Below are 12,247 nucleotides of genomic sequence, written 5' to 3' on the forward strand. Positions count from 1 at the left end.
GGTCTATCACCTCAAAAATCAGCTCACAGATGTGGCCCCTTTAAGAGGTGTCTGCAGCTGCTGCTGCCACAGCCTCTGTCCAGCTCAGTGGCTTGGGACCGGGGAGCCTCGCATCTTCATCCCCTCTTCTACCGTTGCAGGGTGATTTCTTATTTCTCTCCCTACTTGTAAGGTTTCTGCTCATCTAGATCCCAGGCGACTTTGCTTGCTGTTTGCTCCGTGTTTCTGTCACAACTTTGATTTGGTCGCAAGAGCGATAAACAAAGCCTCTATTGTCTATGCCATTTTGCCCAATCTCCCCTCAAAAGACAACTTTTTACGGTGCTTGACATGTGGTGAAATTTCATTAAGTAATTGGTGAATGAATGAGTGGATGAATGACTTGCTGAATGGATAAACAAAGGATACAAAGATGAATGGATAGATGAAAGGATTAATTGGAGAACTACCTATGCATTGAAAATTAAGTTCTTTCTGCAGGATTAATTTTGTTTTATACTATCTTATAAGCATACTTTTGTAATTTATAGTAATGAAGAAAGTCTGGAAGTTAATACCCTTTGACCAATATTACCCCATTTCGTCCTCCCCAAACCCTTAGCAAAAACCATTCTAGTCTCTATTTCTATGAATTTGACTATTTTAGATTTCACATGTAAACGAGATCATGCCATATTTGTCTTTCTGCTTCCAACTTATTTCACTTAGCATAATGTCCTCTAGGTTTACTCATGTTGTTGCAAAATGGCAGTATTTCCTCCTTTGTAAAGGTTTAATAATATTCCATCGTATATATGCTTTTTCTTTATTCATCCACTGATGTACATTTAGATTATTTCCCTTTCATGACTATTGGGAATAGTGCTGCAGTGAACATGGAAATGCAGATATTTATTTGATACATTGATTTCAATTCCTTAGACCTATTTTAAATTTTTTGAGGATCCTCAGTACTGTTTTACATAACAGCATTTTACATTCCTGCCAATAGTGTACAATGGTTCCAATTTCTCCATATCTTTGCCAACACTTGTTATTTCTTTTTTTTTTTCTTTATAAAGCCATCTTAACAGGTGTGAAGTGATATCTCATGGTCATGTTGATTTGAATTTCCCTGATGATTAAGCATATTATCATATGCCTGTTGGCCATATGCATGTGTTTTTGGAGGAATAATTATTTGAGGTCTAAAACTTCTTCAAACTATATGACTTTAGTTATGTTATATGGAGCACTTCTCCTTTTCAGAAAAAGGGAAAAGGGATCTTGATGTATCTGCCTAGTATTCATTAGGACAACCTTGAATTAGTAGGCCAACCACATCATTACTTATCTAAAAAATCAAGACTCAAATTAATTTCAAAACAAACTTTAGTTTTTAGAAGGGACACATACTTGCTGGTGTATACCTGCTCTGGCAACTAACATTGTTTATTTACTAAAACCAACCATGGCTGATGAGTATATCATGTAAGTATATATTAGCAAGGTTGGTGTGTGAGGATTATGAAAACCAGCATTAATACATTAGAGTTCAATTTACTTCATCAAAATCAGCATTTCTTTTTTATTTCTGTGTTTAACTCAGTGGGATTGATTTTTAGTTTATAAAAGTGGGGATTGTATTATTGGTTTGGGGGAACTGCTGTCACAAAGTTAGTTAAGAAGGATTTTGCAGTTGGCTTTTTGTCTACAGATAAACAAGTTCATCTTTTGAAATGTCGTATCTAATTGCTTTAGACTTTTTTCTGTTTCCCTTACTGCTTCATAAACATTTTTGCAGTTTTAAGGAAAATCAATTACAATAGGCCTCTAAGGTTTTTTGTTTTTGCTTTCACTAGGGAAAAGTTGATTATTTAAGATTTTAGAAAGCAGGTTCAATATTGATCTTCAAACCTTAATATAGTTATTTGTATTGATAAAAAAATAAATGCAAAACAATTATAAGAACCATAAAATACTTTACCACAGGCATTTTTTATGAAGACATGAAGATCTAAGTGTATAATACATTTATTTGAACGATAATTATTACTAGAGATGCTTAGTTCCACTGTATAATGCTTTCATTGTAAAATTCAATCCTTCTATGACCATCATTTAACTTCAATATGATAATTAGTTTGAGCAATAAATGATATCTAATAAGATAAGGAAGATGTTGGCTACCATTAATGAACAAACCAGAATAAATGACTGACTACAATTAGACAAAAACTTGGCAAATAAAAGTAGTCATGTTTGATTCTGTTTTTAAAAAATTATCCAGTCTTTAAAGTAATTTGCAGGAAATGCACAGTCAGAGAACCTAGGTATTATATCAATTCTCAACACACCCTGTTTGGTCCAAGAGCTAGAAAGAATTCCTCAGCACGATGTTTATATCCCTTGGGCCCTAATCAGTAAATTGATGATGCAGGAAGTCATTTCATATTATTTTCTTTGAGATGGACTGCCAAATCACAATTTCAAGCAATATTTTTTTCCTGCCAGTTGAAAAAATAGAAGAGTTTTTTTTTTTTTGCTCTGATTGTAGTTTGTTTTCGTTCTGTTATGAACTCCATTCTGCTGCTGTTCACTCACTATTAGTATATGATGGGTACTGTTATACAGTTGCTATGTGTGCACACATTTTCAGCAAGAAACAACTCATTGATAGCACCTGACAAAGCAGTTCTATTTAGGTGCCATTTGTTGTTTGTGTATGTCTGCAGGATAGGAGAAAATTAATCAATAAAAGAGACTCAAAAAAAGGTTGGGTAGTGTTTAATTTTTAGGACAAATACTTTATTTAACCATATTTACACTAAAAATGAGGAATTGCCATACAAAGATATAGCTCTTGTAACAGACTTTAACTTTGTGGTTATAGAAATGTGTTTATGTATATATACATATGTTTTTGAGGTAATATATCCCAATTACCACAATCCAATTCCCAAGTCATATGTACTTATAGTAACTAAATTAACTGTTTCCTCATTACTTCCACATGTAAAGCTATTTATTGACTGAATGATTAAATTGATAATAAAGCAAGGAAAAGTGACCAGTGAGTCCATTCATTTAATAGTTAGATGGATTTTCATAAAAATATTTATTGAGTACTTACTATATGCCAGGTACTTTATTAGACGCAAACATGCTATAGCTTAGTCATTTTGTTCCATCAGTTAACAATTACAATTGAGTGGGTAACTAGTGGAAAACACTATACAAATCAAATGGAAGATATGATAGGAAAAAAATTGTTTTCTTCCCCTAAACAAATTGAAAAAGAAAATGGAAATTGCATGTATGTAAATATAACTTAAAGGACAATGTAAGCTCAGTGTACTAAAAATACAGTGTTGTAAAATAGGGAGCCAAAGAAGCTCAAATGAGATTGGATGAATCAAAAGAAAGTAAAAAAGAAAGGAGGATTTTGTGATGAATTATTAGAGCAAGCATTCTGAGTAGTCTGGCATATGCCCAGTTTACAGCTGGAAAGAGACTCATGAGCAGGAACTGGTGCCCTTCAAAACCTTTATCTTCTTGAAGGCAGAAAACTTTCCACAACATTCTTGGGTATTTTTCAGTATCTCACACTGTGCTGTGACTCATCTATTTGAGTAGCCAGAATTGTGATTTGATCTTTAAGATGCAGTTTTCCTCCCTTAAAAGTGGACCTGCTTATGTTTCATGCTCTTGAGGTCACCACATTAGAGAAGCTGTGATGTAAACGTGGGGATACATAAAAGGTCTTAGTTTCAACCATCCTGAGATGATGTTAGTGACCAAAGTTACAGTGGCTTTGCTGGGGGAGGGGTCATTTTACAAGGAAGAGTAATGAGTCTCACTTAGATGCAATATGTTATCTTGTGTGCTTAAAAAAGAATAAATTGGTTTTCCCATTAATGAGAAGATAAGTTATAGTATGTAAGTAGAGGAAAGATTTTCTCATAGGGTTACAAATTGGACATGTAGCCCAACAAAGGGGGAATTATGAAGGATAAGGGGGGAAAGGCCAGAAAATATCCATTGCCAATAATCTGCAATATACAACTACAGTGAAGGCTTGGTCTTCATATGTTGGGAGTAGCAAGGTGTATTGGTACAACCAAGGGCCATGTGAATATTTAAAATGGACTTTTCCAGACTAATGCAAATTTGAGTTAATAAGTATTATGATGGGTATATAATTTTCAAGTTTGTAAAACCAGTGTTCCCCTTCCTCTTATAAGCCTCAGTTCAACAATTTAGTTCATTCCATTCTAATTCAGTGAGCATAAAGTGAATATCTTCTATGACCTAGGAAGTATGCTAAACACTGGGAATTCACGCAGGGGATCCCTGCTTTCAAGGAGTTCACTGCAAGAGGCATACATATAAATAAATAAATGTAAAGCAATGGGTTAAGTATTTCAGTAGAAGAGCTCCGAAAACTGAATCATGAATTCCAAGTCTTAATCCCACTTTTTCCATGTGTATTTAGACCCTGAATGGATCACTTTTCTAGAGTTCAGTTTTTTTATCTTCAAGAATATATCTGCTACTTTTATTGTATAGAATTACAAAATATGACACAAGCTAATATATTTGAAACATTTAAAAAATTTTTAAACCAGTATAAAAATGTAAGTTTTTTAAAGTTTATTTTTGTTCTTATTTTTGCCTTTAGACTTTTCTAGTTAGACATACATCTGGTTAAAAATATTCTATTTTTGGAGGATACATTTTATTTATGGTTTATGGGGAATCAACTTCTCATAGAAAGATGTATTAATTAACACAAATAAGTATAGAATTAATTCCAAATAATCAAGCCTCTTATTAGTAACAAGTATATTTGGTGTGGTTTCAAAATGTTATACTGAGAAAAAATTGCCTCTTTCTTCATTGCTTTTATTTCAGTTGTACACATCATTTCAGACTTTTAAATTGTTTACCAAGAAAAATCTGATTTTACCATTTTAATGAAGTAGAAAAGTCAAGTGGCCTTGATTTTTCAGCTTCTGCCAAGTGTCTCTACAAGCTGAATTTGCAAAAGCATTACTAGTTTTGACTCTATTTAATGTATTATTCTTAATTGACATTGACATTCTATAGAATAATTTTATGCTTTTATGATTTACTGTGATTCCCTGAAAATAAAAATAAGAAGTTTTCCACCTTTTTGCAGGCAGAAAGTTCTTTTAATTCCTTGGATTTACAAAGGATAGTTTGTAAGTTACATTTTTTACCTAATAATTTTGAAGTTTGTCATTTTCATATCTAAAATGGGTTAAGATTATAGTCGTTTCTCAAATATGTAGAAGTTAAAGTATGAGGAACTTAAAATTGCTGACTTGAAACACGGTAATGGGAAAAGAATCATACCTTTTGAAAAAGCAATTTGTCATGGTTATCAATACCCCTAATTGCCAAATTGGATCACTGATATATTACTGTATAGGTAATTTAATTTTTGCCTGTTTACTTTTGAAAGGTGTAGGTAAATTTCTATCACCATAATTATTAACAAAGATTGTGTACAAAGCCCTTTGCTAGGTACAACTGTCTTTGACCAGCACTGAGAAAGCTATATAGCTATTCAGAAAGTCAATCCTTTGAATACAAAGAGATGAAACATACAAATAAGCATCAGTGAATTAGAAGAAGCAGCTTACTTTATTTGGGATAAGCAAAGGATTTTGTCTACCAAAAAAAACTTTTTTAAACAGAAAAGATCAGTTCTTTCAGAATCTACTTTGACTTATATAAAATTACTCATCAGACAGCAGATTCAACCAACCCTGGCTTAAATAAGATATTTCCCATGAATAACCCCTCACTCTTCTGAAAAGATTTCAATGCTAGATTGGTCTCTTTTTGTTAGTATCAGTTAGGTTGACAGAGGAATGGAATGCAGTTAATGCTTCTCTGTAATTAAGAACTATCTTCTGCTACAAATACAGAAAATCATCATGTAGGAGAGAAGACTGAAGTCGAAGTTACAGAAAGCAAATGAAAATATGTATTCCCTTAATATTTGTGAAGGAACGACTACTAGCTTAACTTAATGAATATAGTTAGGTATGTATAAGTCAAGATTTCGAGACAAACAGAAGGACTTTGTGTTCATATCCCATGATTCAAGCAGCATTAGCATTTAGCAAAGCATGCACAGGTTCTGCCCCTGTTGTTGACTCACCCAACAAAGATTTTTCCAAGTCTCTTCCTCAACATACACCCCAGCCAATAATGGATATTCTCATTCTCTCTCTCTCTCTCTCTCTCTCTCTCTCTCTCTCTCTCTCTCTCTTACCTTTCCCCCATCCTCTCTCTTCTAAAATGTTTCCATAGAGGAAATCCTGTTGCCATGACCTCAAGGGAAGTTATGAAAGAGGCAAAAATATTACAATAGGCAGAATTATAGGTGGGAAGAAGAGAAAAGTTTATGCAAAATTTCTTTGGTGGCTGTGGGTTTATGGACTAATTATGGGGAAATGAGCTTTGAATTTTTAAAAACATTCCTTGGGAATGTCACTTTTTCTTTGTCCACTGTCTGTTGATAGGTTTCATCCATTCTAGTTAGTACTGTGATTTCAACAGATTTCTTCCTTTTTTTTTAAATTTTTTTATTTTTAATTGTATTTCATTCTCCACATGGGTATGTTTAGAATTAAAAGAAAGCACCGATTTTTTTCTTGCCTTATACATTTGGGACTTATGCAGATCTTTTATTGATGAGAGAGTAGGAGTTTAATTCACAACCAGTTTCTTTATTTTGTAGCAGAAGACCACTATATGAATCCATACGCCACGGACCACTGTCACCATATTAGAAGTACTTGTGGCATGGGGTAGGAGGGTCTCATTCTGGTAATAGAGGAGTAGTTCCTATGAAACCAACCTTTCCACACATACACAAAAAAATACTAGAAACTCTAGGTGTGGGTCCCAGGTCTGGCTGTGATAGGACTCTGGATTTAGAATGTTATATTAATGTAGTATGGCACAGGTATAACTTACACAAGTATGATTCATCTTACTGTATCATGCATGTGTGGCAGAATAACACTATTGTTCTCTGACATATATAAAGCCCATGTGGTCCCCTAGCACAGAAGCGTACACTCTCCACAATAAAGGTGGTGCTTGCCATTTCATTCTTGTGTTGGTTCCTTGTCATTCTTTCAACTGGGTGTCTCACCACTGAAACCTTCCCTTCTTGATCAGCTCAGCGCTGACACTAGGCAAAATGTAAAAAAAAAAAAAAACCTAAATGATGCCAGTGGAGAGTAAAATCAGACAAATATTAAAGGAAAGTCTACACTCAGAAGTAGAAAATGAAGTGGGGTAAGTTTTATAGCTTTTCGCTGAGGACAAGTTATAGTCAGTACCAAGTAAGGTGGCTAAACTTGAATAGAAAAATGCAATTGTAATAGATTGAGAAAAGAGAGAACAGAGAGTAGGTGAACACAGCAGCTGGAAAGTAAGGCAGAAATGTCAGAAAGGAGAGTTTCAATAATGATAACTCCAAATTCTGCATATAAACTCTGCCCAAATCTGTGGATGAACCCTGAACTATGCATATGCAAGACAAAGTCCAAGCAACCAGCTAAGGCAAAAATAACTGAAAAAAATATTTCAGCTGCTCCTCACTATGGGGCAGACAGAGTTTGGAGTTCTTGTCCAGTCAAGTTAACTGCCTACTAAAATAAAAAAACAAAAAACAAAAAACAATACTCTTTGAAGGAACTTAACAGAATCCAGAGTCTATACATCCTATTATTCATAATGTCCAAGATACTAGACATGAAGAAACAGAAAAACCTGACCTCCTCCTCCCCCGTACTCAAGTGAAATGGCAATGAATGCAGACTGACCATAAGATCAGATGTTGTACTTAGTAGAGGTTTTAATTGGTCCTATTTATTCTATAAAATCTGATTCATTCACGTATTTGAATTTTCACATGTTTGCTATTTGTTCTCTCATTTCCCAGACTTTCAGTCTATTTTGCAGCTTCTTAGGAAAGCAGTTTTAGGTTTTACTGAAGATGAGACATTCTGATCAAATACTGCAGCATTTCCCTCTCAACTTGGTTTACATTCTTCTGAAATACTTTTAAGATGTTTTCGGACTCAGAAACTTGGAATTGGAGGGACTTTGATGATCCTTTGAGTAACCACATCTGAACTTGAAGAGAAGCCATTATCACCCTAAGAAATGAAAGTTTAAGGAGCTCGCTCTTTTGTTATTTTTAAAGAAAGTACTCAAGCTAAGTTGAACCTGTCCATATTTCTATAAAGTGCTGCTAAACAGAGTTCGTAACTTGAGAGGACTGGCTTCTTCTGGGGATGATAAGCAGGCTTCATAGGCTTGTGTAAGCAATCTAACCTTTGAGAGAATTCATAACATTCTTCAACCGGGACACAAAATCTTTGGGCTGCTTTTATTTTTTTTCCGTAAAATATATCCTTTCCTTATTATAAAAGAATTACAGCAACATGTTGTGGACTTTTCCAGGAAAACCAAAAATATATGTTGAACTGGACTTAAATATTTGGAAAACACCAGCAAAGCACTATACAGTTGCTCCACAACCAACTGGAAAAACATTTTTATTTCACCCAACAGGCCTTCCATGGCTCCAAAGGGCACTGTGGCTCTGATTCATTGGTCACCAGTATTGACAACACAGAATCATGTAAAATGTTCTGATTCTAACCCAAACAACTATCTGGAAATGATGACAGAATATTGATAGGGCTGGAGGAAGGGGAGGCCAGCTAGATTTTGTAAAGCAGTTATCTCTAATTTTGCTCTGTTCACCACACAAAGAAAATAACATCAGTTGTACAGAGCATTCGGAAAAGTGGAAAGGGATGACAGCAGCCAGAGGAGGCCAGCCAATGAATTCTGGTCACAATGGGCTCCATCTGGTTTTACAACAAACCTGGGTCAAATCAGTCCAGTGCCAAAATGCCTTTGCTCACAAGCATATCAGGACATAAATGTGAGGCATGCTGCAGTAGAGGACTTATGTGCCCACATTCTTGGGTGAGGCCCATTCTCCTGATTTAAACTTTCCTTCTGCAAAATGGAAAACTGATACCATTTACCAAGGTCAAAGGGATCATTTTCTTCCCTTGAATGCTCACTCTCTACTTTGTCTTTGGTTAGTACAAACAGGCAGGGCCAAGTAATAAAGATTCTCATCAAAGGTAGTAACTAAGAGACCTGATTTTCTAAGAATTTAGGAGAAATCAATTGAAATTGGCAATGTCTTAAAATTTCAAGGATTTTTGTGGAGCCAGTTTGTCCCTGCTCACTTCCATTGCTCCTGGAAGGAAATGACTCTCCTTTAGTGCTGACTACAGTGATCCAGGCTCCTTCCCTTGTGTGGTCCTGTTATCTCCATCACATACATCTTAAGGTTTCCCTGGGGATAGTCTCCAATCCAATAAGTCATATTCAGAAGTTTGGTCATCCTTCTGGAAAGGGAACAGGTCCTTTTTCCAGCTGTTTTTGCAAATCTTTATTTTTTAAAAACTATATCACACTCTCGTAGTGTCTATCTAGCAGACTCAGACTCAGAACTTCTTTGTCCAACACTCAGGACTACCATGAGTGATTCATCTACAATATTCCTACCATGAAGAAATAAAAGGTTTGTAAGTCAAATTCTATCTGGTGGTCTTAGAGAGTACCAGGCTGCAGGTTCCCCCATGGATATGGAGAACAGAGTAACTAGTCAGAGAAGGAAGTGGCCAAATGCCCAATGAGGGGATATTTCTTTTCTTTTTAATAATTAATTAATTTATTTAAAAAAATAAATTTTTATTTTAGAGTTTACAACCTGTTTTGTAAAATTAATAATTCAGTCATTGTGGGGACTTAAGAAGGGAGAGAGAGACTAGAGAGGATTTTAGGCAGAACCCTTTAAGTTGCAAGTTACAACTGTAAGTAGGTTAAGTCAAAATAAGGATTTGGGGTACAAATATGGGGGGCCCAGAGGATGGGAGAACTGCAGGAGTTAATGTATCCCCTGGAACCTTGGCCCAGAAGCAGGGACTCTCCACTTCCAGGAGTCCCTCTATTTGTCTCTTATCCCCAATTCAGAAAAAAATGGACTCTGAGTGTCTTTGAGTTGGTGTCACCTTCTCAGGAATTTAAATCAACTATTATAGTTATGATTACTGTCACAAAAAAAGCAGTTGTGGAGGTTCTCCTAAAGAGGCCATTGCATCTATGGGAAGATGTCAAGTATCTCCTCAGTTGCCTTTATCTCCCTGCCTTATGTCTTGTTTGAGAATATGAGGCACTCATAGGACTATAACCACTAGCAGAAGCCACAGGACTTACTAAAAGAATCTGCTGCAACTAGCACATGTACAGTTCTGTTCCCTGGAAGGGCCTATGTAGACAGAGATCTAGAATGGCTGCCTATTCATTGACTTCTCAGCCCAAATCTATCAACTTGATAAGTCAGAAGCAGTGGTTCTCTGGAACACTGAGGGATTCCTAAGGCCATTTCTGGTGTCAGCGAGTAAGATGACCTTGCCTCATGTGTCTGGATTGCTTATCTCAGTATCTATGGCAGGCTGATGTGGTGATTCTCTAGTCATAAATAGAGAGTGACACATATAGAGAGTCCCAAGGAAAACAAATGTAGTGCTCTGAGAAGACAGTTGAATAAGCAGCCTGATTGGGCAGAGATTACTAGTATGTTAATATAAACAATTGCAGCTGGCCTGTGGGTTTGCTCTTGGAGAGAAGAACAACCACTTAGACTTAAATCAGCTCACTAATCTGGGCATGTCCTCTAAAGCACTGATTTGGGCATTTATCAGGCACCTGATCAGATTTGTGTTCAATACAAACCTGTTATATTTTCAGTGAAGAGTCAAGGAGTGTCTTTGATAATCCAGTGTTTAAGACAATGCCTGGGAAATGGTAGGTACCAAATATCTGTGAATGACTAAACAAGTCCTCTAAGAACTGCTCTTTCACAGGAAAGAGATAGGATGATGACAATCATATCATTAACATTTATCGAGTGCTTATTCTGTGCCGAGCACTGAGCTACACATTTATGCGAATTATCTCATTTAATTCTCTCAGCACACCTATGAGCTAGGTTCTATTATTGTCCCCATTTAATATATGAGGAAAGTGAGGCACAGAGAATGTAAAGAGATGTATAATATGTAGTTTGTGCATACATTTGATTGCTTGGTCAATTAGACTTGAATAAAAATAAGAATTCTAATCACTGCTCCAAGAGTCATGCATTGGTGCACATCAAAATGGCATTTCCCAAGTGATGGGACCAATCAAAATGGTGTAGAAGGTAGAGGCAGTGCTTGCCTCCTCTCGGGACCACTCTAAAATTATAAGTAAACTACAGAGCAACAATCATGCAAAGTCGCTTGGTGGTGGTGGTGGGGGATGGGTTTGGCTGAACAGAAGCCCTACAACTAGGGACAAAAATAAGAGGTCACCTCAAATCAGTAGGAGGGGTAGAGATGCTAAATGGCCCAGTCCCACAACTGTGTGGTGAATGGAGAATTGGTAGAACTATCTTGGCTGTCGAGCCCCCTCCCCCACCTGAGGGGCAAGGAGTCCTGGCTGTACACTGAGCTCCCCAGCCCAGGGTCACAGCACTGGGAAGAGAAGTTCCCACAACCTCTGGCTGTAAAAATCAGAGGAGGTCATGACTGAGATGAAGGGCTAAGGAAACTGCAGACGTTCCTCTTACAGAGCCTACGCCAGCCTTACTCACTGGCAGACTCATTTCCTCTGAGCTCCAATGCTGGAACAGCTGCTCAGGGAGCACCAGGAATATGTGGGGAGACACTGAGTTGTCGGGCTTCAGAGTAAGGGCTGGAGAGGTGGCTTTTTCCGGGACAGAAGTGCTGGCACTATCCATTGTTCCTTTGTTGAGCCCTCCTCCTCCCAGCATGTGGACACAGGCAGCCACCATATTTAAGTTGCCATCAACTTGGATAACACAGGTCACTCAACCTAAGTGATTCCCTGAGACTCTGCCTCTCCCAACTTGTGGGCCCACCCAAGCTGCTTCCAGTGGTTTATTCCATACAAATGGCCTGTCTTGGAGCTTGCTAAGGACTTTCCTAAACTCTCTCAAAGGCTCACAAAACCCAAAGAAGCAGCATCTGGCCTCCATGTGCCCTGTACTTCTTGCTGAGCAGCCCAAAGCCCCACACTAGTGGAAGCTGGCCTAGATTCCCAGCTTGTCCTGTTAAGGCACCTATAA

General features: G+C 36.8%; 1 pseudogene; it reads right to left on the reverse strand.

Moving 5' to 3' along the window:
• LOC105304722 overlaps window positions 1–11,899 on the reverse strand; it is a 60,863-nt pseudogene extending 48,964 nt beyond the window's left edge.
• Between the last annotated feature and the right edge of the window lie 348 nt (window positions 11,900–12,247).

The sequence above is a fragment of the Pteropus vampyrus genome, unplaced genomic scaffold, assembly GCF_000151845.1.
Source record: "Pteropus vampyrus isolate Shadow unplaced genomic scaffold, Pvam_2.0 Scaffold351, whole genome shotgun sequence".
Taxonomy (NCBI): domain Eukaryota; kingdom Metazoa; phylum Chordata; class Mammalia; order Chiroptera; family Pteropodidae; genus Pteropus; species Pteropus vampyrus.